This window comes from Canis lupus, chromosome 26, assembly GCF_011100685.1.
Source record: "Canis lupus familiaris isolate Mischka breed German Shepherd chromosome 26, alternate assembly UU_Cfam_GSD_1.0, whole genome shotgun sequence".
In the NCBI taxonomy this organism is placed as follows: domain Eukaryota; kingdom Metazoa; phylum Chordata; class Mammalia; order Carnivora; family Canidae; genus Canis; species Canis lupus.
In genome coordinates, this window is record NC_049247.1 from 15,706,357 (window position 1) to 15,733,717 (window position 27,361).

The 27,361-nt window shown below is 43.8% G+C and overlaps 1 long non-coding RNA gene across 11 annotated transcripts; it reads left to right on the plus strand.

Moving 5' to 3' along the window:
* Positions 1-1,468: 1,468 nt before the first annotated feature.
* Positions 1,469-6,264, plus strand: LOC100683104. Of its 11 annotated transcripts, none has more exons than XR_005379250.1 (5): positions 1,469-1,715; positions 3,298-3,412; positions 4,530-4,632; positions 5,468-5,549; positions 6,206-6,223. It is a non-coding gene; the product is annotated as an uncharacterized LOC100683104 (long non-coding RNA). The 11 variants fall into 11 exon arrangements; XR_005379251.1 differs by having other exon boundaries at positions 4,527-4,632; positions 6,198-6,221; XR_005379249.1 differs by having other exon boundaries at positions 6,198-6,220.
* Positions 6,265-27,361: the final 21,097 nt, after the last annotated feature.

The window sequence follows — 27,361 nt, forward strand, 5'->3', positions numbered from 1 at the left end:
ATCCCTTTGGGATCCTGCCAGGCGTAAGTGGGCAGTGATGAATGAATCAGGTGGCCAATCCCATTCATCTGTGTTCAAGTTTTACCTCCTCCAGGGATGCCCTTTGAGCCCTGTTGCAGAAACCCCAGAGAGCCTCCATGCAGGCCCCGGGGGTGCGCACCAATGGCTTCCACCTGGCAGCATCTGGGGCCCTTTCGTATATCTTTGGGGTATCCTCACTGTTATGTGTGGCTTCATGGGGATTTTCCATCAAAGAGCCCCGTCCCGAGCTAAAGCCATCAGGGCTTCTCTCGTGGGAATTTGAAACTTTTTGCAGAGACTCAAGGATGGAAAATAGCTGAATCTGATTCATCCCAGTGACAGTACCCTGAAGAGATGTTCATTTTTCTTACTTACTAGATCCCTGGAGCAGCCCCATTCCTGTCCTTCCTGGGGTCCAATGCTTAGCTTTTCTTTCAATTATACGAGCTATACCACATCCTTTTCCCCTAAATTAGTTAAAGTCTATTTCTTTCACTTGAAAATGACAATCGCCAGCTGCTATCATAGTGAGTGAGAGAGAGGGACAGACAGAAAGAGAGGGAGAGATGATGGGCCAAGCAGCATCTCCCCTGCCACCTGTAAGGGGACACCTGGACATCCAGTCCAGCTCAATGACTGACTCCTGTGACCACTGGGCAAATCCCTCCACCTCTTTCTTTGATCCTGTCTCCTGGAACCATCCCATGAATGCAGTGGTGCTGGGAACCTTGTCCTAAGCTCCCCCATGCTTTCCCTGGGATCATCACACATCCTATTGCTCCACTAAGCCATCTTGTCTAAGCTAGCACACCCAGTCCCTCTTTCTGGCCCAGATCAACTCTCCTGAGCTCCAAATGCCTCCTGGGCATTTCCATGCAGGGACTTCTCAAGCTCCACCTGGGCAAAAAAGAACTCAGTACCTCTTCTTGCAAACGGCTCTCTCCCTTTCTCTGCCTCTTCAGAACATGGCATCATATACACCCCTCCTTGTCAACCTGTCACCAGGCATGGTCCATATGCTGATGTCCTCTGTCATATGAGTCCTTGTTTGTCTAGCTGTGGTCACTTTACAACACTCATTCATCTACTTATCCCTTAACCCTTAGAAGTCCCAGAGTTGGGTAGTATCATCCCAACTGGAAGAAATGGGGAATCAGAGAAGAGAAGCAATCTGCCCAAAGTCACACAGGAAGTAGGAGGCAGGGCTGGAATCTGAACCCAGGACTGTCTGAGACCATAACCCATGCTGAGTTCCCCAGGACCCCCTGTCTATGGTGCCCGAATTCGAGAGGAGGAAGATTTGGGCCAATCTCTCTGGGGCCGGTTACTAAGGTCCCCCTTGCAAACAGCAACAGTGTTGCTCATGAGCTCATCTGCTCCACCTAGCTCCACCTAGTTCCTAAACTGGGCTCATGACCTTGCAGCTCATCTCCAAGACAACAACAGAGTGATGCAACAAACAGAAGGGACCTGCCAACTCATAGCTGAACCACCAGGGCAGGACCGTTGGTGCCAGCCCAGGATGTGACGGTGGTTGAGGGGCGGCTGACGTCCATCAGGGCTCCAGCCCAGAACATCCACTCTACATAGTTACCACCATGTGCCCCGAAGGACCAGAGGAATCCACCTCCCAGTCCTGGCAGGGTGACCAGGAGCAGGAAACCTTGCAGGCAGCTGGAAGAGCATGACCCGCAGTGAGTATAACACACTTGCTGTGTGATCCTGGGGTCCTCGGGAAGGTTCTGGAGACCCAGTTTCCAACATGGTGCTGGGAATCAATAGCTCTACCTGCAACTTTTCAGGAAATCCATAACTCCCAAGCATATCTGGCATCTGAGTACCTCTCACCTCTTCTCCACCTCCACCTTGATCTGAGCCCACGGACATTACAGCAGAGGCCACTTCCACTCTCGTCCCCACAATCAGTCTTTTGAAAATACTCTCATGGTGGTAAATAAAACATGTAATAAAATTTGCCATTTCACCCTTTGTGCAAGTACACGATTCAGTGGCATTAATGACAGTCACAATTTGTGCAACCATCGCTACTATCTATTTCCAAAACCTTTTCATGACTGCGAACAGAACTCCGCAGGCATTAAGCAATAACTCCCCATTCCTCCCTTCCCCAGTCCCTCGTAATCTCTAACCTACTTTCCATCTCTGTGAGTGCGCTTACTCTGGACAGCTCGTAAAAGCGAAATCATACAATATTTGTCCTTTTGTGTCTGACTTCTCTCGCTTAGCATCATGTCTTCGAGTTTCATCCACCCATGTGTCAGAACTTCATTCCTTTTAATGGCTATATGATAATATATTACTGTATGGATAGACCACATTTTGTTTATACATCCATCCACTGATGGACACCCCACAGTCAATTCATCCACAATAGCCAGAGTGATCCTGGGAAAAATATTTCTCAGACCATGGCTCAACTTTATTCAAACCCTCCTATAACTCCTTAATTCATTCAGTGTAAAAGCTGTAGTCCTTATTATGCCTACAAAGCCCTAAAGGATTCTCTCTGCATGCACATTGCATTACCTCTGTGTCCCTCCAACCTCACTCATCCTTTTCCACTTTCCCCACTCTACCCCTCTCTGTTCTGTGAATACCTCAGGCACGCTGCCACCTCTGGGCCTTTGCACATGCTATTCTCTCTGCCTGGAATTCTCTTCCTCCATCTGCTTGGCTGACACTCTCATCTCCTTCAAGCATCTGCTTAGCTGTCACCTTCTCAATGAGGCTCATCCTGAACACCCTCTTTAAAACTGCAGCCCACCCTCCTTCATCCATCATTCTTGAGCCTCCTGTCATGATATATTCTTTCCACAAGACTTGCCACTTTCTAACATGTTACATAAATAATGTATTTATTATTTCCATTGTTTTTTTTTTCCATCCATGTCGCACCCCTAGAATGTAAGCTCTGTGAAGACAGGGATTTTTTTTGCCTGTCTTGCTCATCAACGTATCTGAAGCACCTCAAACAGTAGCTGGTGTGCAGTAAGCACTCCATAAATATTGGTTAAGTGAATGAATATGAGTTGGGACAGTATCATTTGCTGTCCTTCCCTGAGCCCTGGTTTCTCTATTCATGAATCGGGGTTTATGTTCCATCCCTGGGGCTGGAATATCTCTGTTGAAAATCTGTTATCAGATAATGACTGTCACGACCCTTTGTAAATCGTAAAGCATTTTGCAAGTAATGAAGGTAGAAGAAAGTTGATCTTCACAGAATGCCCTTGAAGCCAATTACTTTCCATTTTACAGATGGGAACACAGAGGCTCAGAGTACCTTCCCTCAAGATCTCACACAGAGAAAGCATAGGGAGTCAGACCTTCATCCCAGCTGTCTGGCTTTTCCTAGAAGTTGCTTCCCCCTCTGGTATGTCAAAAGTGTAAAGGGAACACATTCCCTCTTTTCCAGGGACCAGCTCTGAGCCCAGGGGAATAATAATGAGGATATGAAGATAGGAATAACTGCTGCCTTTTATTAAGAGCTTCCTACATATGTCAGGCTCACTTTACTATGTGTCAGGTGCTTTACGTATTCTATCCTCACAAGAGAGCAGGAAATGCGGGTTATTATTCCCTCATAACAGATGAGGAATTCAAGGATCAGAGAGGTCAGGCCATTTGCTTGAGGCCACACAACTAATAAACAGCAGAGACAGCATTTGAGCCCAGAGCAATCTGACTCCCCGTGGCATCTTAAAAAGGTCCATGATTGTAAGATGTGGTTTCTCTAATGCCACATATACCTCCCACCTCCAGCACCATCTCGAGGGACCACCCCCACCCAAAACAGACCCAAGAGGGTGCTTCTGCAGGTGGGAAGGCAAGCACACCATGAACTCCTTATCTTCCCCGCCTCAATGAGAGCAGCAATATATGGAAGGAATAAGGCATTGGTGGGAGCTGAGATGGGGATCCCACGGGCCTGGACTGCCAACAAAGACAAATGAATGAACCACTCCGCAAACCAGGGCACTTCCACCCCAGAGCAGAACTGTCACTGGTAAATAAATCATCGAAACTCCACACCGGACGTGCCAATTTTAGCGGGAGAGGATGAGCACATTTATCTGCCTGGTGACACCCTGGCTGTCTTCAGGCAGTGAGGGGGTATGAAAATACTCCCTGGCATGCATCCTGCCCGAGGAGTGGGAGTGGAGAGAGGGCCTCAGACTCCCTCCCCACCATTGCCCAGATGCAGGATCCTCATGCTTTCTATGCCTTTAAAAGTGACCATAAGCATAGGAACAGCACATATGCAATGCTTCCTATGTGCACTGGGGTGAGGTTTTTACATATACATTATCTCACTAACTGGCTAGAAATAAGTTATTGTTGGAGGAGTCTCTCTTGCATAGGAAAATGACTACTTGGAGGATGTCTGTTCTTTGCAATTATTCTCAAATGCTAAATGACATCGAGGAAAAGGTTGTCCAGCCTCAGGTCACCACCCAAGGGCTTCACCAACTTCCCATTATCACCAGCAGTACATCCACTGCATTGAGCCTGTCCTCTCTGGGTCTCCGCAAAAAGACACAGCTGGGAACCGCGAAGGACACCAAGCCAGAAGCAGAAGAGGGGGACTTGGAGGTAGGAAAGCCAGCCCATGGGGAAAAAAAGAATGCTGAGGCCCAGGGCACCGGGGCCAAATTTCTGCCATTCAGAGGAGCCCAGTCACGCAGTCCTGCCAAGTTCTGCTGTGCCCTGCCAAACATTATTGTCTTGGAGGAACAACACCACTAAATTCCATTGTCCTTGGGAGGGCTCTGCAGACCCTCCAGTGTCAATGGAAGTGTCTGTGTTAGATCCACAGAGCTCAGAGGGAGAAGGAGCAGGTCCTGTGTGGGCACCCAACAGTCTTATTACATACAATTCTCAAAACAGCCTCTTTCAACAGAGGAGCCTAAGAAAGTGAGGGCACTTGCTCACAGCCTCACGACATTGGTGGAATATTATTGCAAGGGCTCCCCAAATTTTCCCCATCAGAAGGCTCCTGAGCCCTGACTAGCCAAGGGGAGACTGCAGGTGGCTTAAAGATCCACCCAGTAAAGCCCTCTAATGTCCCGTCTGAGGGTCCCTGATTTGGCAAGCCGCACCCTAGGTAGGCCCAAAATGTTTCCCCATCTCTCACCTCTTTGGGGACAGGGAATAAAGTCATCAACAATCACAAATCTGCAATTAATAAAAATGATGTGAAGTGGCTCTTATGAATATGATCATAATACATTCAGGGTTACAAATACATTCAGGTTACAAAATAACATGTGCAATATGATCTCATTTGAAAATTGCATAGAAACTACAGCCCTGGGAAAAATATATCCATTATTAACAATGATTTTTTTGGATTAGGGGAGGGAAGATTTATTGGTGATTTTTATTTTAGTATTTTAGCTTACATGTGTCTTGTCTGTTTGTTTATCAGCAATATGCATGCAGTGTGCATCTTACTTGGATAATAAAGAACAAAATTAAAGGGCTTTTTTTTTTCTCCTGGAAAGAATGAAGTGAGTATTTTGGAAAAGTTCTATAAAGTTGCTGCTGGAAGCTGTGCAAGCTTCTATGCCAGTGGCTAGTGTTCCTCTCTCATGGTTCTTTGTGCTTAGCTTTTTTTATATTTCAGGGAACATAATATAGCTGGATCCAAGCTCTAAGTGACTATGGGACACATGACTATGGGAAAACAAATAGACCAGGAGATCATCAGAATTTCTATCATTTTCATTTCTACATGGCAAAGAGAAGGGAAAGGGGGCTTGTCCATGGGACTCATAATTCCTTCTCCTGCTTCCTCTCTTGGTTCGTCTAACATCCAAGTGGACATGCCATCAAATCCCATTACAGCTCCCAGATTCCTTCGCTGCAAAGCCCTGCACCTCCAATGTCTGTTTCTCTGTTCACTGATTCCCTTTCATCTTCGTGGGAGAATATATAGTCCAATGGCACAGACCTCTAGTTCTGAAATCTCACTGTCTGAGTCCAAATGCATAGTCTGCCCAAGTGCAAATCCCCACTCCATCTGAGTTCACCTCCCCACTCCACCTGACTTTACATCCCCATACTACCTAAGTTCACATCCCCACACCGCCTGACTTTACCTCCCTACTCCACCTGAGTTTATCTTTTTTTAAATATTTTATTTATTTATTCATGAGAAATCCAGAGAGAAAGAGGCAGAGACACAGGCAGAGGGAGAAGCAGGCTCCATGTGGGGAACCCGACGTGGGACTCGATACTGGGACTCCAGGATCATGCCCTGGGCCAAAGGCAAGTGCTAAACCGCTGAGCCACCCAAGCTGCCCTCCACCTGAGTTCACATCCCCATACTACCTGAGTTCACCTCCCCACTCCACCTGAGTTTACATCCCCATACTACCTGAGTTCACATCCCCACTTTGCCTGAGTTCACATCCATTCTGCCCGAGTTCACACCTGCACTCTGACCTTGAATAACTAGATGATGTTGGACCAGTCACTTCACATGTCTGAGGCTCAATGTCCTCATTAGCAAAAGGGATAATTTTCATAACTTTGGGTTGATTAAGAGAAATAATGCCTACAAAGTCCTCGGCAGTATGATGCAGCCCACATGAGTCCCTCTTTCTCTTTTTCTCTTCTGTGTTTTTCCCTCTCAAAAAGGTGACCAATGGGTCCAGGTAGTGTTTGGGGACACAATGTTTTCTTATCCTCTGAGGGTCCAGACATGACTCATAGTCTTGTAATAGGACTTCTTCCTCCTGCATCTCCCACAGAATTGAGAGATGTATGGCCCCAGATGGGCACAAGAGGCCTTGGCCTGACACATGCTAACAACCAGACCACCAACTCATCAGCTTGCTGTATTTGCCAAACATGCTTTGAAGACTGGCTTTCTTAAAGATTTCCAATGACTATGAATATGATCTGCTTAATAAATTGGTCTTGAATATATTCTCAGCAGCATTTCCAGCTCAATTTGTCTAAAGCTAAATATCATGGGAGCTATTTAGCTTTCTTATAACTATCTTCTAATGAAAAATATATTCTTGAATATCTTAGAATCTTGAATATAATTAAAATATCTTGAATAAATTTGGGGGTAAGAGTATTCAAGAAGTATAAATTCATTGAGTAGTATCAGTGAGCATATTAAAACACCATATGTAGAAGAATGTAGTCATTGACTATATTCAGGAGGAGTATATTGATATTCATTAACTATATTCGATGAGAATTTTCCTTAAATGAGATTTGGAAAATTGGAAAATTTGACTAATTTGAGCAACTGGTCGTTAGCAACTTGATTTTTCAGAGAACTACATATCATGGATTTGATATTTGGTGGATTGGCCTCAAAGCATCTCTTATGAAGTCTGAGGGAAATCCACCAAGATTCACCTCCAACTTGAGCCAGTCCTGACCCTTCAGCTCTTCTTTGACCTGCTGGGGTATTCCTACCCTCTATCAACTCTGAGGGAAGCCCACATTTTGGGAGAAACCTAACCTCTTCTCCTTTTTTCAACTCACAAGCGTTTAGTTATGCTCTGAGAATGTGAATAATGGACTCAGCCAAAACTCAAACCCTAACTCGGGGTTTGAATCCCAGTTTCTGCTACTGGCCTACTGTGTGATCTTGGACAACTGACATACCCTCTCTGAGCATTTCATGGGCCTATTACTGTTTTTAAATGGATTTTAAATAAATACTTTTAAAAATTGTTAGCTTTGGTTTCTAATATGGTAACTAATGATAGATCTAATCACACAAACATACGCTTTGGGGTCCTCCATAATTTTTAAGAGTGTTGAGGGATCCAGAAAGCAATGAGTTTTGGAAACTGCATTAGATTATTTCAGAAGGTCCAAGAATCTGGGGTTGTTAGGGGCCAGGCACTCCTATGTTACTCATTCCTCTTCATTCATTTATTCTACAACAGATATTTAATGGGTGCATCTTATGTGCCTGACTTTTCTAGGTGCTGGGGATACAACTGATGAGGGAACAGAAGGCTAGTGAGGACAAAGCACAAGCTGACATCCCCCACCCATCTATCCACCTCCACCCCCCCACCTCAACCCAGGTTGGGTATGTGTGACATTACTCAGGCACTCCTGGCTACCCTAAAGCTAAGAGAAAGGAAAAACAAATAGTTAATTTATAGAGATTATAGTACTATAGACGTGAGTCTCCCTCAATTTACAAAATGGTTTAGTGATTTACAAGGAAAAAAGCATTCTTATCAGTAACCTAACTTCCAGAAGGAAGCTCCCAACTATCTTAATGTTAATGTTTTATTACAGGGAAAAACAACTTTAACTCAACAATGGCAAGGCCTCCAATATCTTGTAGGGGTTTTTTAGCATACAGAAATTCTTTTGAAAGCCTCACTTCTCCTAATCAGATACTCCTCACAACCCTCGGGCAGCAGCTCTTCCTGCCCATGGGTCCTGTCCCAGTGCTTTAATAAAACCACCATTTTTCACCAAAGATGTCTCAAGAATTCTTTCTTGGTCGACGGCCCCAGACCTCACCCCACCAAACCTCACCTAGATTCCAAAACAACATCAAAATGAAGGATAAGACACATTTCCTGGTAGGGAACAGACCAACTCAAGGGCCCATTGAGTGACACAGGCACACACACTGTTGTGCCCAAGATTGTGAATCCAAGAAACCACCAAGGAGCCGACACCGGTGCAAGTACATGAGGGTTTATTTACAAGCTCGAGCTTGGGTCCAAGTATACTACACACAGCAGAGCAGGGGCTTGGACCCTGAAGTGGGTTACAGCTGGGTTTTTTATGGCTGGTCTAGGGGATTTTCAGAAGGGGTAGAGGAATTTTTTTTTTCATTCCAATATGGGGGAAAGGGTGGAGGAGTTTCTTAAGATCTGATATGGGTTTCTCTGCCTAGGGCATTCTGAGCTCTGTTGTCTTTCTGATATGGGATTCTCTGCCGAGGACATTCTGCAGTTTTTCCTGTAAAGTTCAGCTCTTATTCACAGGGGCCTAAGGTGGCTGTACTTGTGCTAATGCTAAACTTGAGGTGGAATGGCCTTAATTTTCTCGGCCTCCACACACACCTTGTGATGATCATGAGGCAGGAGCAGGAAGAGACTTGTGTGGGCAGGGGGAAGGGGCAGAAAGGGGATGACACCCCAGAACCCCAGGTAGAGAGTCCAGCGTTAGCAGAACAAGGCAGCAATGAGAATGCTCAGTTTCATTTGTCGGAATGCTCTTGGCATGAAGAAAAGGAGACTCAAAGAATCAACGTGAGGGGTGTCTGGTGGGGGCACAGTCAGTTAGGAAGCCAATTCCTGCTTTTGGCTCAGGTTACCAATCTCAGGACCCTGAGATCCAGCCCCACATCGGGAGTCTACTTGCTCTCCCTTTGCCCCTCCCCCTGCTCATGTTCTCCCTTCCCCCCCCTCAAATAAATTAATAAATCTTTTTTTAATAAAGGAATCAGGTGAAGAGGGGGCTACACAGGGGATGAGGGTCCAGACATCTCAAGTGTTGATCAGGAATAATGGTCTCTGCCTTCAGGCCAGGAGCGATCTCAGCGTCTTGGAGAGAGAGGCAGCCAGAATGGATGCAGGGTCACCTAGAATACTACTGACTAGGTGGTTTAAACAGTGGAAATTTAGCGCTCACAGTTTGGAGACTAGGAAACCCAAGATCAATGTGCTGCTAATTTGTTGTCTGGTGAGACCTGCCTTCTGGACTTTCAGAGGGCTGCAACCTCACTGTGCTCTCACAGGACCCTTCCTCGGTTGCAGGGGCGTATGCATGCATACGTGCAATCTCACACACACAGTAAGCTTAGAAGGACACGGATCCTATCCGATCAAGGCCTCACCCTTATGACCTCATTTAGCTATACTTACTTCCTTTGGAGGCCCATCTGCAAACACGGGGGGCGGGGGTTGTTAGGGCTCCAACATATGAATGTTGGCGGGGGGGGGGGGGGGGGGGGGGGGGGGGGGAGGGGGGGGCACAAATCTTCAGTCCCAAACAGAGCCACTTCCAGTAATCACCACCTCCCTGCTGCAGTCTCTTAACACACACCCACTGAGAAAGACATAGCTGGTGGCCAAAACAAAAGCTTCCTCCCTCCTGCAGGGAAGGGAGAGGAAAGACAAAAGAAAGAAAAACTCACCCAAGCTTGGAGTATTCACAAATTTGGCAAAGCCCTCCCCACCCAAATGCAAACACACACTGGGGGCTTCCACTACTGCCGTCTTAGTTTACTAAACTAAAAACATTTGCCACCAAAATACTTTCATTAATGGCATGATTAGGATTTTTTTTTTTTCCAGCAGACAAAGTCATTACTGGAATAGGAGCCTATGGACATCTAAAGAGACATCACAGAGGAAGCCTGCGCCGGCGCGGCTCCTCTTCATTTATCTCCTAGGATCTATATCAATTCCTTTTTTCCCCCCTCTTCTTATTATTTTAACTATATGAAAATATTTTTTTAAGGAGAATCAGACACTCAGACGAAAATAAAAATCACATTCCCCCTTTCGGAGAAGGAGACAACTACATTATTAAAATCATTTTATTTATTTATTTGAGAGAGAGCCCAAGTTGGGGGGAGGGGCGGAGGGAGGGGGAGAAGCAGGGAGCTCTGCAGGGAGGCAGACGTGGGGCTCAATCATAGGAGCCCCAGATCAGGACCTGAGCCGAAGGCAGATGCTTAACCAACTGAGCCACCCAGGCATTCCAGGAGGCAACTACTATTATATTTCATTTGTTTCTCTTCAACATTCATGTGTTGAATATAGAGACCCTATCGCTACTATTATGATGATTATTATTTTACAAAAATGGTATCAAGCTTGGCTTGTATCCTCCTTTTTATTATTATGTATCATGAATACCTTCTAATACCAATAAACATTGACTTCGTCTTTAATGCCTATTCTACAATTCCATTATATGAATGTCTTATAATTTAAGTTCACTCCTATTGACACACGGGTAAATTATTTCTAGTTTTTCATTCTTATAAACAAAGCTGAGGTAAGCATCCCTCCCAGCAACTAAACAGTTGCATTCACTCATGCTTTCTTTCCAGATTAATGGAAACACACAGTTTTGCTGCTTATTGTTGCATGTCCATAAAACACATGCATATAGATTTCATTTTGAAATCTTTTTTCCCCCCCTTTTCTACCTCTTGTTGGGAGACATTTTCAGAAAGATAGAGGGAGTTGCTCAGAGGTTTTTAAAAATACACTGTTATACCACGAGAATTCATTGATCATGAAATTGGAACTGTATCACAGAAATTTAACTTGAATTCAACTGTCTTTCATTAAACTCATCATTGATCTTTTGTTTTTTTATAGTTTTTTAGATTTTATTTTATTTTATTTTATTTTATTTTATTTTATTTTATTTTATTTCATCATCTCTGCACCCAGTGTGGGGCTCAAACTCACAACCTGAAGATCAAGAATCTCATGCTCTTCCAACTGAGCCAGCCAGGCACCCTTATCACTCCATCATTGATCTTGATATACGGTTATTTTTCGTAAAATTAAAAAAAAAATTTTATAAACTTTTGTAATTAAATTACCAACCGATGCCTTTATAGTCCTTTTCAACACCTAAATTAGTCACACCATGCCTCATTTAAAATTCCCTCCATCTTTGCTGAGGGATTTGGCAATTTTTCTTGCCTCTTGTTGCCTGGCTTGGTGTGTGACAAGGAATACTCCTGCACAAATCTCGGTGACAAAATGCAATACAGACTCACCTACAGTGGTCTTTTACTTTCTAGGCATTCAGTAAAATTTGGTTGTTACTTTTCAAAACATTTAAAACTGGAGTCATTCCTCCAAAGACAAGCATTTCTTTCACTAATGTGAAACTTCCACTCGACTGTTCTGCGTGGGGTCCTTTCTGTGTACTCGGAAACTTTCCACTTCAATACCAGATCATATTGTAGTGTAATCTTTTCAAAGACATTTTAAGCAGCAATTAAAATCAACCTGTGAAGGACCGGCAGTGTGTATAACTTGGTGGAAGTGATGACAATATGAACAGCTATGACCAAATTTGCTTGGACATGGGGAATGGAACCACATTGTGCCTGCCTGCTGGCTGGCGGACAACAGACTGGAAAATGCATCTCCATTTCAGACAGGTTAAAATTAGAAAAAGTGTACTTAGAACTGATAGTGTGCTTAGAATTAGAACTGATGAAATACGATTAGTGGGAGCCTCAAAAGTTAAGATAAAAAGAGAAATATCAACACAAGTGTGCTGATAATTATGCTCCCTTATTCCACTCAGTAAGTGTATGCCCCAGAATAGGCATGAGATGAGAAATGTGAATTTATCAAATTCCCAGTTAGTGTCATTTCCTACTTGTCTCTCAGGGTGAAGATATCTTTGTCACACTGAAGGTGGTTCTACAGCTTAAAGACACACAGATACATATAATATACCTACTTAGATAAATATATCACAAGTAGATAGATAGATAGATAGATAGATAGATAGATAGATGACAGACAGACGTAGATTAACATGATTCCTAACAGAAACCAAATAAATAGTCCTCAGCTCCAATTTTAGATGAAGATTTAGTGAGACATAGCATGTAACTCTGTAATAGGATGGCTCCTAAGGGATTTCCAAGGGCAATTTTAAATTTTGAGATTGTCACCTTCTGTGCTGATTTGGGAGAGAGATGGGACACAGGAGGAGAAGAGGGGGTGGAAAGATGCAAGGGAATGTGAGCAAAGGGAGAGAAGATGAACAAAAGCCAAGTAGAAAAGACACAGCTGAATTCTAGGGGAACCCAAAGGAATAGAATGGAAAAGCCATTTTGCCTCAATCTCTGGACCCCCTGTTTAGTTTGAGACCAGCTTCCTAGTGTATGATTGCATTCTTTTTAACTCGTGTGCCCTTCCAGATGCTGTGAGGTTCAACAACAGGATAACTTCCATTGAATGGCCACCATTTTACCAAGATCTTCGATTTTCTCCTTCATCTCCAATAGCAACCTTATATGAATTTGGAATTATTTTTATTTTCATCGCATAGATGAAGAAACCAAGACTGATAGATTGAATAGCTTGCCCAAAGCCCTGTGACTGGGAAGAAGGGAGACAGCAAGGTGGAAAGGTGGAGTGTATGGGATTTGGATGGATAAACCAGAAAGGATTCCTGGTTTATGTCCTGTACTAGTTTTCTATTGCTGCAAAGTAAATAACCACAAACCTAGAGGCTTAACACAACACACACTTATTATATCACAGTGGCTTAGGAGTCTAGACTCTGTTTCAGAGTCTCTTATAAGGCTGCAATCAAGACATTGACAAGGGCTTGGGTCTCACCTGAGTGTTATAAAGGACCTGCTTTCAAACCCATCTGATGGTTGGCAATATTCAGTCTCTGAAGGCTTATCACACTGATGGTCTCAATTTCTTGCCTTTTTTTTTTTTTTTTTTTTTTTTTATCATATGAGCCCCTACACATGGCAACTTGCTCTTCAAAGCCAGCAAGGGAGACAGTATGCTAGCAGGATGGACATTATGATCTTATGCAAAATAATCACCTTTGCCATATTCCATTGGTTAGAACAAATCATGGATCCTACCCACACTCAAGGGGAAGGAATTACACAGGATAAGAACACCGGAGGTGGCATCATCGATCAAAGGAGGCCATCTTAAAGCTGTCTGCCACATATCCTCTCTACACTTCTCCCTGATAAATCAACCTTTCGGTGTCTCAGTTTCCTTACTTGTAAAATGGAGACTCTAAAGTTGTAACAGAGATTAGATGTGTGAATCTTTGTAAACTGCTTCAAATAATGCCTAGTACATAGCTAACATCACCAAAAAAAAGTTTGTTAAATTAATAAATACCAGAACTAGAATCCAGACCCAGATTTGAAGGCTCTAAAAAGTCCATGCACTGGGTAATCAAGCTTTTGAAGAGATATTAGAAAATTAGAATAAGCAAAAGAAAGGAAAATTATTCCCATTCAAAATCCCAGCAACCCAATCAAAATCCCAGCAAGTTATTTTGTGGCTATTGAGAAACTGATTTTAAGGTTTATTTATATGGAGAGGGAAGATACCCAGAATAGTGAACACAATATTGACAAAGAAGGTCCAAGTTGGAGGACAGACATTACCTGACATCAAGACTTACTATAAAGCAACTATAATCAAGACAAGGTAGTATTGGTGAAAGAATACATAAAAGATCAATGCAACAGAATAGAGAGCCAGAAATAGACTCATACAAATATGCTCAACTGATCTTTGACAAAGGGGCAAAAGCAATTTGGGGGAGAAAGGCTAGTCTTTTCAGCAAATGGTGCTGAAACAACTGGACATCCATATGCAAAAATTAAAAAAAAAAAGATTCCAAACATAGATAATATGCCTTTCACAAAAATTCACTCAAAATGGATCATAGACTGTAAAATGCAGAATTATAAAACTCCTGGAAAGATTAAAAATAAAAATAATAAAACTCCTAGAAGACAATAGAAAATCTAGATAACTTGGGTGGGTGATGACATTTTAGATTCAATATCAAAAGCATGATCTACAAAAGAAATAAATTGCCAAGTTGGACTCCATTAAAATTAAAAACTTCTACTATGCGAAAGGCATTATTAAGAGAATAAGAAGATAAATCACAGGTGTGATAAAATCTTTGCAAGGCACATATCTGGTAAAGGGTTGGTATTCAGAATATACAAAGAGCTTTTAAAGCTCAACAATATGAAAGCAAACAACCCAAATAAGAAATGGACAAAACAAAACAAAACAAAAAAATGGACAGAAGATCTAGATAGACACCCCACCAAAGAAGATACATAGATGGGATCCAAGCATTTGAAAAGATGCCCAACATCAAGCTTATTGGAAAATGCAAGTTAATACAATAAGTAAATACTAATACATACCTATTAGGATGGCTGAAACCCAGAACATGGGCAACACCAAATGCTGGTGAGGATGTGGAGCAATAGAAACATTTATTCATTGCTGGTGAAAATACAAAATGGTGCAACCACTTTGGAAGACAGTACTGGTGGTTTCTTCTGAAACTAACCATATAACCCAACAATTGTACTCCTTGATATTTACTGAAATGAGTTGAAAACTCATCTCTAAAAACAAACAAAACAAAACAAAACAAAAAACCACCAAAACTCCCTGCACTTGAATGTTTACAGCAGCTTTATTCACTATTGCCAAAACTTGGAAGCAACCAAGAAGTCCTTTAACAGGTGAATGGATAAACAAACTGTGGTCCATCTAAACAATGGAATAGCACTCAGTGCTAAAAAGAAATGAACTATCAAGCCATGAAAAGACATGAAGGAACCTTAAATGTATATTGCAAAGTGAAAGAAGCCAATCTGAAAAAGCATCATATTGTAGGATTAAAGCTGTATGTCATACTGGGAAAAGCAAAATATGCAGACAGTAAAAAGATCAGTGGTTGCCAGGGGTTTGGGGGGAAAGAGGGAGGAAGGGAAGGATTTTTAAGGCAGTGAAACCATTCTGTATGACACCGTAATAGTAGATACATGTCACTATACTCTTGTCCAACCCATGGAATGCACATCAAGAGGGAACCCTAAGTAAACTGTGGACTTATTAATAATGTATCAATATTGGTTCAATAGTAATAAATGTACCAGACCAGTGTAAGATGTTAATAATGGGGGAACCTTGGGAGGGGGGGCCGAGGTGCTGGAAACTCTGCACTTTCTGCTCAATTTTTCAGTAAATCTAAAACTGCTTTAAAAATTGCCTATTAGGGATGCCTGGATGGCTCAGTGTTTGAGCGTCTGCCTTCAGCTCAGGGCATGGTCCCATGGTCCTAGGGTCCCGGGATCGATCCCACATTGGGCTCCCCTTGCGGAGCCTGCTTCTCCGTCTGCCTGTGTCTCTGCTACTCTCTTTGTCTCTCATGAATAAATAAATGAATTCTTTAAAAAAATTGCCTATTATAATTTTGAAATATATATCCCTAAACACCCATCACCCAGAAATAACCATTGTTCACTCATTTTCATGCAAATATATTTATATATTTAATGAGCGCATCTCCAACAAGGGAATGCACATTTTTAAGGGTTTCGATGCAAGTGACCAAAATTTTCCTCCAGAAAGGTATCTATTTCCACCATCCCCAGAAGGCATGAGTGCTTTCTCCCTGAACTCTGACCAACACGAAACTCTAACCAGGTTCACAGGCGACCAAGTGGCATCTCAGGTTAGTTTCCTTTCCTGCAGCAAGTGGCTGGCCCCAGGGGATGCCCTGCCTGCTGCCTGATGTATTAGCTGTTCTAGGAGGAAGCAAGAGCAGACCTAGCTGTCTCCTTAGGCTTCAGCTCAGAGAATTTAAGAAGTAGAGTCCAGGGAACCTTGAGGCAGGATGAGATCTGGCTATTTGCCAGGATAAGATTTGTCAATAACTGTTGAAAAGTCTTGTCAGGGTCAAGTCCAGACTTCCCCAACACATCTGCCCCAAACTCTGGCCCTCTTGGAACAATACTAATCAAAGTACATTCTACGGAGTCCTGCACACAATTCCAGCCCAAGGGCAAGACAGCCTAGAGGATCAGAGAGCAAGCCTAGCAGGCGAAGCATCAGAATGACATTTGGAAGTTGCAGACCTAACTGAATGTGACCTTGGATAAATCATCTTCCCCTAGACTGTAAGGTTAAAAATAGTCTGAACCCTTAGGATTATTGTTAACAAAACTAAAACAGAGGGATTTAGATTGTAAGCTCCATTGCTGGCATTAAAATCCCACCCCCACACTAGATAGCTGTGCTGCCTGAGTAAGTTACTTAACCTTTCTGAGCCTTAGTTTCCTCACATAATAACCCTTACCTCATAGGATTCTTGTAAAGATTAAATAAGACAACCCTTATAAAAAGCTCCACATAGCATAAGCCCTCCCTAAAAGGAAAACGTTATGAATATTCAAGACCCGTTAGGGAGCAATGAATGTTTTTCCCCATTGGTTTGCATATGGGATGACTGAAGCCCAAGAAGGAAATGTCTTGCCCAAAGTCACACAGTGAGTCTCTGTTCCTGCCCAGAATTTTGATTTTGGAAGCCCCAATTCAATGACCTCTCTGTGGAACCCCAAAGAACTGTTGCAGAATGCAAAGTGCTCAGACTGTGACCTCTCCCCACTTATTTGGCTCTGTTTTGCCTTGGGAGTCCTCATGAAATACAAGGAAGATGCAATTGGCATCTCAGACAGTCTCTTACAGAGACATTATTTAGGACTTGAGTCTGTGTGGCACAAAATTTAATCGCTCCATCACAGCTTGTCCGAAAACTGAGGACTGACTGGGAGGCACCTGGTTGCCAAGAATGTTTCTTCTGTAGGTTTGCTTTGTGGTTTGGATCTTAAAGAGCCAGCCCTGAAGTGTGGGGACAGGGAGTTTTATTCCCTGGATGGAGCATCTAGTTTCCAAATAACAGCAAAGCCCCAACCTTCATTTGCAAGTGTCACTCATTGTTCCCAGAGAGGAAAGGTAGCCCTTCACAATCCGTGAAGATCCTCTGTGCATTCCCACCTCTGTTCCTTTGGTCACTAGGGATTCCCACCACCCCCAACCTGGAGAGTCATTCCCTACCAGGTGTTTCTAGCTTGTCTCTCTGCTTTTACACTCACTCTTTACTCCTCTCATTCATAGAATGACTCCAGTAAGGGACACTATGCTGCACTGACCAGATCCCCCTTCAGCCTCCCTTCCCAAACATCAGAGGAGAGCTACCTTGCCCAATGTCTCATTCCCTTTCCAAGACAGCTGGTATAGAGACTGGTCATTTTAACAGCTAAAGATCCAGCCTCCTCATCCCAGTCTAGTATAACTTGAAGGCATGAACATGTGGATCCAATAAAAATCCCTGCCCTCTGGTGCTTATATTCTGATGGAAAAACAACCAAATAAATCATACACATACCACAAACACATGGACACATATGCCATATATGATATATGTACTATGATAGTACTATGGAGAAAAATCAGAGGAAGAGAGTTAAAGAGAATTGAGATAGAGTTGTCAGTTTAAATGGAGTGGGGTCAGTCAGGGAAGGCCTGACTGATGAGAAGGTGGCATCTGAGTGACGACTTCAGGAAGGAAGGAGATGAACTACGTGGATATTTGGGAAAGTGTTTCAGGTAGATAGTTCAGGAGGTACAAAGGCCCTGAGATAGGAGCATGCCTGGCATTTTTGGAGAAGACAGAGAATAATGTGACTGGAGGGAGTGATGGGAAAGGACGTTAGAAGTAAGCAATTCCAAGGACTTTGGCTTTTACTCGGAGCATACAGGAGACCATCAGAGATTTTTGAGCTGAGAATAATATATTTTTCCAGGACTTAACGGCTGTTGCTTTCAGAATAGACTGAAGAGAGCCAGAGTGCAGGCGGGAAACTATTACAATAACCCAGGTAAGAAGCTATGGTGACTCAGATAGGGACTAAGATTGCAATAGATATTGTCGGTTTTCTAACAAATTCCATTCTCCCTTTCTTCCCAAGTAAGAGCTGAGCTCAGCCAAGACTACATTTCCCAGCGTCCCCTGGGGCCCAGATGAGCCCATATGAATTGCGTTTTACCCAATGGAATGTGAAAGTGATGTGTTTAGCATTGCCCCATTTGCTTAAAAGAAAATTGTGTATCATGTTCGTTTTCTTCCTTCCCCTTTATACTAAGGCCTAGGGATGTGCTCGGATGCAGCTTAACCGTGCAGATAAGGACAATGCTGGGAAAGGAAGCTGGTTCCCTGAGCGAGGGTGTGGAGCAAAGCCTGACATATTCCAGTTACCCCTCACCTCAGGACAGCTTCACGAATAAGAAATAAACTTCTGTCTTCTTTAATCCACTGCATTTGGGGGTTCTTTGTTACAGCAGCTTAACCTTTACCTCAACTAATACGCAGACTTTTATGGAAGGTTTAGTGACATCGGGAGTGAATTACAGCACAGTGTGAAACAGGAAACAACCTAAACTGTTAACACTCAACATCTCCATTCTTAAAGCTCCTTAGAGCCTCACAGACTGTCCTTCCCCCTGGGTCCCTGCCTGGTTCCTTCTCTGTTTATGCCTTCTCCCTCCCCAGGATCCACATCCTTCTCCAACTTCCTGTGCCAGGAGATATCTGCAAAATTTTATTCTATTTTGTGAAGCAAATGAATATTTCTTCTGATCTCCATCACATACAGCTCCAGGACCTTCCGTGGCACTATTCAAAATTCTTGGTGGTGCATCCTTAGAAAAGAAAGATGCATCTAACCCAGGTCTCCAACTGGACACTAAGCATTAGCAGAAATTTTGAAATCATGATTACTTTTCCCACTGTAAACAGAAGGGAGGGGGGTCATTGGTGCAAAAGAAAATGTATTTTCGTAGAAACCTTAGAGTTTGCTCCTGGGGTTTTAGATTTGCCCTCCCATATACTCAGATACAAATATGCATGCAACAGACACCTGTAGATATGCATCCACATAGTTCTTTCTCATGTAGTCACACTCAGGCCCTCACAGGCACACAGGCAGCCGAGTTGGGAGGGAAGACCCTGGGTTTGTCCATTCTGTTCCTTTCTGCTTTCAAACCACAGCTCCCAATAACACTGTCCTGGCTGACAGCTCTGTGTCCTTCCCATTCACCAGTGTCACCAAAATTCACAGTGTGGACATTCTGCTGTCTCATTTCCTCCCTACTTTTATGGTCTGTTATATTCATTAATAACACCGTAAAATGAATTGTAAGGTGAATCAGAAACAAGACCTCAAAAGAAGAAGAAGAAGAAGAAGAAGAAGAAGAAGAAGAAGAAGAAGAAGAAGAAGAAGAAGAAGAAGAAGAAACAAAGCCTCATCTCAAGGCCTCCAGAAGCCAAGCCCGAGTTTGGCAGTCAGGCTTTGCTATTGTTATCAGAAGGGCCATCTTTACCCCCAGAACAAAATGAGATGTCTAACAGGGCTGCCTACTGGTGGGGGGCGAAGGGGGTAGGATGGCTGTGGTTTGCTGAGTGCCCATACCACCCCTCCAATGGTAAAGTCAATGGCAGAAACACCTCCAGGATCTGACCAGAGTTAACCCCTGCTGCTCCTGGGGTGTGAGGGGAATGGAGTGAAATCACTGGGGACTTATATGAATTTTTTGGTGTATCTGTATGGGCAGATGTGGATGCCTATTGTGTTAACTGGGTAAATTGTGTACATCCAAGTGTATGTTATATATTTATATATACATATGTATTGATTTGTGTGTGTGTGTTGTGGAGGCCGAGAAAAACCAAGGCCATTCCACCTCAAGTTTAGCATTAGCACAAGTACAGCCATCTTAGGCCCCTGTGAATAAGAGCAGAACTTTATAGGAAAAACTGCAGAATGTCCTCAATGTCCTCGCAGGGAATCCCATATCAGAAAGACAACAGAGCTCAGAATTGCCCTGGGCAAAGAATCCCATATCAGAAAGACAACAGAGCCCACCCCCCTTGGTAGAAAGTCCCATATTAGAACGAGAACAGAGCTTAATGCCCTTGAAAGCTCCATATCAGAATGTAAACAGAACTTGAGAAATTCTTCCACCCCTTCTGAAAATCCCCTAGACCAGCCTATAAAAAACCCAGCTGTAACTCACTTCGGGGTCCAAGTCGGGCACACTTGGACCCAAGCTCGAGCTTGCTAATAAACCCTCGGGCGCTTGCATTGGTGTCAGCTCCTTGGTGGTTTCTTGGATTCACAAACTTGGGCACAACGTGTGTGTGTGTGTGTGTGTGTGTGTGTGTGTGTGTGTGTGAGTGTTCATGTATTATTGGTCCAGGCTTATTTCTCCAGCCCATTTCATAGTATTCTTCCATTTGATGTTCTAAATACATGTACTTCTTAAATTCCTTAATTCTCTCCAATCTCTGTCCGTCTCTCTATGCTTCTTTCTTTCACTGTCTCTATTCTTCTGTTTCTACAGGTCTCTCTTACCCTGCTTCTCTCCCTCCTCCTTCGACTCCTCCTTCTCTCCTCCCTCCCTCCCCCTCTCCCTCCCTCACACACTACTTGCTTCCCCCACACCCATCTCCCCAAGCTAATTCCTACCTCCAGCTCATTTCTCAGTTTAGCATCAGGTCTTTCTGCCTGAGGCCTCTGTTGGGTGAGCACCCACAGGCCGCCTCTCTTCCCCTTCCAGAACTCTCTTCAACAGGATTGCCACTTCCTTTGTCACTCTTTGTCTTCTCTGTCTGCAGTGGCTTCCTATGGTGTCTTCTTAGTGAAGTGCAAATCCTGTCCCAAATTACTTCCCCTGCAAGGAGTAGGCCACAAGAGAAATCTGGGTGAGCTAAAGGTGGACATTGTTCAAGTCAAACACACACGGAGACCACCCTTGAGAATTCCCTGATCACACAAAAGCAGTTAGCTATACCAGCATAGCTTAATTAAGCTTATTTTCTTTTTTTTTTTTTTTTTTTTTTTTTATTTTATTTTATTTATTTTTTTTTTTTTTTTTTTAAGCTTATTTTCTAAGACAAGTGGGGCTAACTTGACCTGGGTCACTTCTTGCTTATGCCTCTGAAAATTATAAGCAAAGCTTAAATTGTTCACCCAAATTGACACGAGGTCACCACTTTCATTTAGGAACATTCCCATTCATTTAAGAGCATTCTAATATTGTAACCGGCCTGCGAATAAACAAACACTCACTGCCTACATGCCACATAAACTGGGTTAACACAATGTATCCCTTGTATCTCTGAACTTCATTCCATGTCTTGGTTTGAGTGCTCCAGGGTTTGCAAACTCTTTTTGGTGACTGACTGCACAGTATGCTTTTAGTAATTACTATGTAATTGATTGGTTTTACTTCTTTTTTTTTTTTTTTTTTTATTCATTTATTCATGAGAAACACAGAGAGAGAGGCAGAGACACAGGCAGAAGGAGAAGCAGGCTCCATGCAGGGAGCCCGATGTGGGACTTGATTCTGGGACCCTGGGACCATGACCTGAGCCGAAGGCAGATGCTCAACCGCTGAGCCACCCACGCATCCCTTCTTCTTTATTATTATTATTATTTATTTTTATTTTTATGAACTTTGACAATATGTGCCACGTTTATGCTAGGAGGGTGAAAGTAAGTTCAGGTATTATCACAACGTTCCAACCAAGTCATGGGTCAGGTGGCCCATCTTGCTGGGGGCTTAGGGGCAACAGACAGGCCTATGGCCCCTCCCTCTCCTGCCAGATCTTCTCTTCTGCCTTCTCCAAACACCAGGCCACATTTGGGTGCAGCTCCATGGTCCTCCTATAGATCACAGCATCACTGAAGTCTGGAGGCCCTGAGAGCCATCCATGGGTCCCAGAGAAAGACAGCTGGGGGTTCCAGCCCATCTTCACGGGTTCTACTTTGCTCTTGCTGTCTCTCATTTCATGTCCGTATGCTGTGACTGGCAGCCCTGTTGACTTCAGGTTCAGCATCTGATGCAGAGGCAATGGGTTTACACGGGCAGCCCCACCAATGCCCCTGATCACAGAAGGTCTAGCTCTATAATAAAGCCCTTTGACCACTCATAATGGTTCTGCTTTTCCAACCTGCTGCAGAGCCTGGTACCCAGACTCCAGCTCTCAAACTTTCAGGTTAATGCCATCATTCACTGCTGAATCCCCAGGACTTAGAGCACACCCACCACTTGAAAACAGCTCGGTAAGAAAGCTCCAGACTCATTCACAATATTGAGGTACACACACGGTGATAGATGCATGTGTATGTGCACACACAAGAATTTCTATATCGTTCCGACTAAATCAGCCATCACAAATTGGCAGCCCTGGATTAAATATGTCACACAGGTTTTACTAGGTCCTCAGCGCTTTCAACATTTTTAATTCGTTGTTGACATTTAGGAGTCAGATGACACATACCAAATCCAGGTTTTAAGCTTCTCTTGAAAGATCAAAAGATTAGGCAACAATGAGACCACGTGGTATCTCCTGGCAGCAATTGGGTGAAGCTGGGTACCCATGGCTCCGCTCTCTTTAGATGTTTACGTTACTTTCTGGCCCCATAGGACTTCAAGTTTGGACTGTCCTCCCTCTGGGCTTCTGTTTGGTGAAAGGGAATAATCTTCCAACTTGTGCTAGCCAATATTTTTGTGTCTCTGTTTCTTGCAGCTGAATAGAAATCTGAAATGGTACAACAGGCACCACGTATTGCACGATTAAGAGTGGAAGGGGAGGGATACATACTACATGATCGAACGCCTTCCCATGTGCTAATCATTCATATACCCTGCATCCAAACAAACACACAGAATGGACTGTTGTGCCCAAGATTGCGAATCCGAGAAACCACCAAGGAGCCGACGCCGATGCAAGTACACGAGGGTTTATTTACAAGCTCGAGCTTGGGTCCAAGTATACTCCATACAGCAGAGCAGGGACTTGGACCCCGAGACTAAGAAGCATAGTAGTGTTATAGGGGTCGGTGGCCAATGAGATAGTAACGTATGTAGAAAGTTGCACAGTCATGTCGGCCCACACGCAGGTGGCCAATTGAATTACGATTCACCCTATAGTGACCATTTGAACTAGCCTATTATTCTGGTTAGAATTGGTGCACAGGTTTGGCGGGCAAACGAGAGGTTTTCATTCCTTGGCGATTAAAGGTCAGAGGTCCCGCATTCCTCTGTGTGATAGTTTCTGATAAGGGTGCGCTTAATAGCTAAACTAGGGTGAGGGAGTGCCTTAAACAATAGGCAGGTCGTGTGGGGGGTTTTACAGGAGATGGCAGGTGTAGCACAGAATGGAGTTAGTCCTGCTCTGCTTGTCCAGGGGTAGGGGGGCGTTTCTTAAGATCTGATATGGGATTCTCTGCCAGAGCATTCTGAGCTTTACTGTCTTTCCGATATGGGATTCCCTGCCTAGGACAATCTGCAGTTTCTCCTGTAAAGTTCAGCTCTTATTCCCAGGGACCTAAGATGGCTATACTTGTGCTAATGCTAAACTTGAGGTGGAATGGCCTTAATTTTTCTCGGCCTCCACAGGACCTTATCATTATGCTGCCGTCAAGCATTTCCACCTGAACAGAGTCCCCTAAGGGTGGGGAGATGGGCTGTCTATTCTCTTTTTAAATCATTCCCCCAGGGATCCCTGGGTGGCACAGCGGTTTGGCGCCTGCCTTTGGCCCAGGGTGCGATCCTGGAGACCCGGGATCGAATCCCACGTCGGGCTCCAGGTGCATGGAGCCTGCTTCTCCCTCTGCCTATGTCTCTGCCTCTCTCTCTCTCTCTCTCTGTGTGACTATCATAAATAAAAACAAAAACAAAAAAATAATTCCCCCACTGCTGAATGGCCATGGGACATCCCTATCACCTCTTTGGAGACCTCTCTCTTTCTCTCATGTCTGTAGCAGATGATGTTAGTACTCTGCCCATCTCCTCATCACACACCAACACAGGAGTATACCATCCATTGCAAATACCCCTGACTCACTACAAAGATGCCTTCTCTGTAGCTTGGCTTCAGGATGGAGCAGATACAAGATAATTGAGCCTCTGGTGCAGCCACACTGAATGCCTCTTATCATACCATCATTGTCTCTTCTCTGCCTTGAGTTATTATTTTATCAAGACATCCTCTTTGTGGGGCCCCTGGGTGGCTCAGTCAGTTAAGCATCTGACTCTTGATTTTGGCTCAGGTCATGATCTCAGGTCCTGGGATCGAGTCCTGCGTCCAGGTCCCTGCTCAACGAGGAGTCTGCTTGTCCCTCTGCCTCTGCTCTTCCCCATGCTTGTGTTCTCTCTGTGTCTCTCTTTCAAATAAATAAATAAATAAAATCTTAAAAAAGAAAAGACATGGGGCACTTGAGTGGCTCAATGGTTGAGCATCTGCCTTTGGCTCAGGTTGTGATCCTGGGGTCCTGGGATCAAGTCCCACATCAGGCTCCCACAGGGAGCCTGCTTCTCCCTCTGCCTATGTCTCTGCCTCTCTCTGTATGTCTCTCATGAATAATCAAAATCTTAAAAAAAAATAAAAAAGAAATTTAAAAAAAGACACCCCTTTTGTTAGGACAGCTTTATTATGTACCTGACACTGTTTCTATATGTACATTTAAATGTGTGTTTGTTTCTATTTGCATACCACCTTCTATAGACACATTTGGGCTGGTGTTTCCCCAAAGCATGTGCGTTATGTGATGCTTATTACATGTGGGTGATGCTAGGTGTATGTGGCTTTATTTATGAGAGGATATCTACATAGGAAGGTGCTTTGTATAGGCCTGGAACTAGACAGGACTCCTTAGGATCCCATTTGATTTACACAGCCCCTTACACTAAGATAGTACTAAGCTTCATTTTGTATAGAGAAAATTCAGGCTTAGAGAGGAAAGCCTTTCAGCCAAAGGGACAGAGCTTCAAACTGTAAGCTTGTTGTTGTTCGCGCTGTCAGTACCGCCCTCCTGCGCACACATCACCCATAACCAGGGCGCCCATCACTAATCACCACCAATGTGGGCTGCTCACATCTCATACCTGCACACCTTGCTCAGAGACACCTGGAGGCTGGTGTCCCTCTGGAAGAGGAGATTCTGAGACCTCTGACTTGACTCATGTGGGGGTCTGAGAGCCCACCAGTTACTTTACAGGAGGAGAGTGCAAGAAGCAGATTAAGGCAGAGGAATGAGCTCGGCTAATGTGGTTTCAAGAGAAATCTAGTCTCAATTCCCATCTTTGGTTCTGCTTTTTGGGATCCTGAGCTAGACATCACTGGACAGAGTTGGAGGCTAGGATCTGTCTAACTAAAAGCCTGGGGATCTTCCTCCACACAGCACTGCCTCCTCCCTGAACATTCACATTACAATCCATGCTCCTCTGGGTTGATTTTCCTATACCTTTCTCCAGAGGTAGTCATGAATAGGAATTGTTTGTTTGTCTAAAAGCAGAGTGGAAGCTAGCTGTTTTAGACTGTGAAACAGTGTAATGGACACTGTGCCTGTTACATTACATTTTATGGTTTTATAGCAATTACACTGCATTTTATGGTGTCATAACATATTACATTTTATGGCTTAATATCAGCTTTAATACAAGACACCATGGTCCAGAATTTTAACAAGGGGAAGCTTCTCCTGGTGGGATGGTAATGGGCTTTCCGCATGACCACATGCCTTCCAGCAGGAAGCCAAGGAAGGTGTAGCTGGGACGAGGTCTCCCTCAAGCCTCAATAGCCACCCCATCCTGTGCCCCCTCAATCAAGCTTGGCTTTCTCACCAGGAGTCCTTGTGCAAACTAGTAGAACAGATGCTGCTCTGGGCTTCCAGCCCCATACTCCCTTCTCTCCCTCATCCCTATTTTCTTGTTCACACAATAAACAGGATGATCCTTTTGTAGCATAAAGCTGGTCATGTTACTGCCCTGCTTAATAAAACCCAACTATATCTTCCCATTGCCCTCAGGGCTAAGTCTATACTCAGGTCCAAACTTAGCCTATGGTTCAAGGACCTTCCTTTTCAGACCCACAGCCTTGACTCATCCACCCCAACCATGGACCCTGTGCTAAAGCCACAGTGAGTTTCCTGCCATTCCCAAATGTGTTGTATCCTTTTGCATTCTCATGCACTTGCACATGCTGTTCCTTCTGTCTGGAATCCCTTCCTGGATCTCTATTTTTCTATGCATTCATTCAACAAATATTTATTGAGTACCTGCAGTGCTGGGTATTGTCCTGACTGCTCTCTTTTTTTAAAAAAATTTTTACTTAAATTCAGTTTGCCAACATTTCATATAAAACCCAGTGCTCATGGAGCTCTTTCCAGTGGGAAGAGATGACATTGTATTAATCCTTCAAAACTCAACTCATGTTCCTTCCTCCAGGAAGCCTACCCGAATGGGCTCAAGTAGTGAGGTAGGCATTCCATCCTGTGTCATAACACATATCGTCACAACTTTGTCATGAATTCCTTTCTCTGTCTTCCCCAAAGGGAGGAACAAATGCCCTACCATCTTTACTTTTGTTTTGCCAATACCAAGCAAAATCCCTGGCCCTTGGGAGTGCCCAGAAAGATAACCAAAAAAAGTGAAGGAATAAAGCAAGACAGAACAAGTGATTAGTGTGATTTAGGGGTGCCCAGTGAGATTCCACGCCCATCACAAAACATCCCTAGCACAGAGGCCTCAAAACCTGCCTCGGAAACTCCTTACTTTAGGTTAAGCATTTTTACTCCCAGCAGTGCTTTTGAATGCAAATGGACCTGAAAGTAAGATGTTTGCATAAATTATTCCATCAAGGCTCTAGGAAGCTGGCTGGAGAGGACAGGACTTAAATGAGC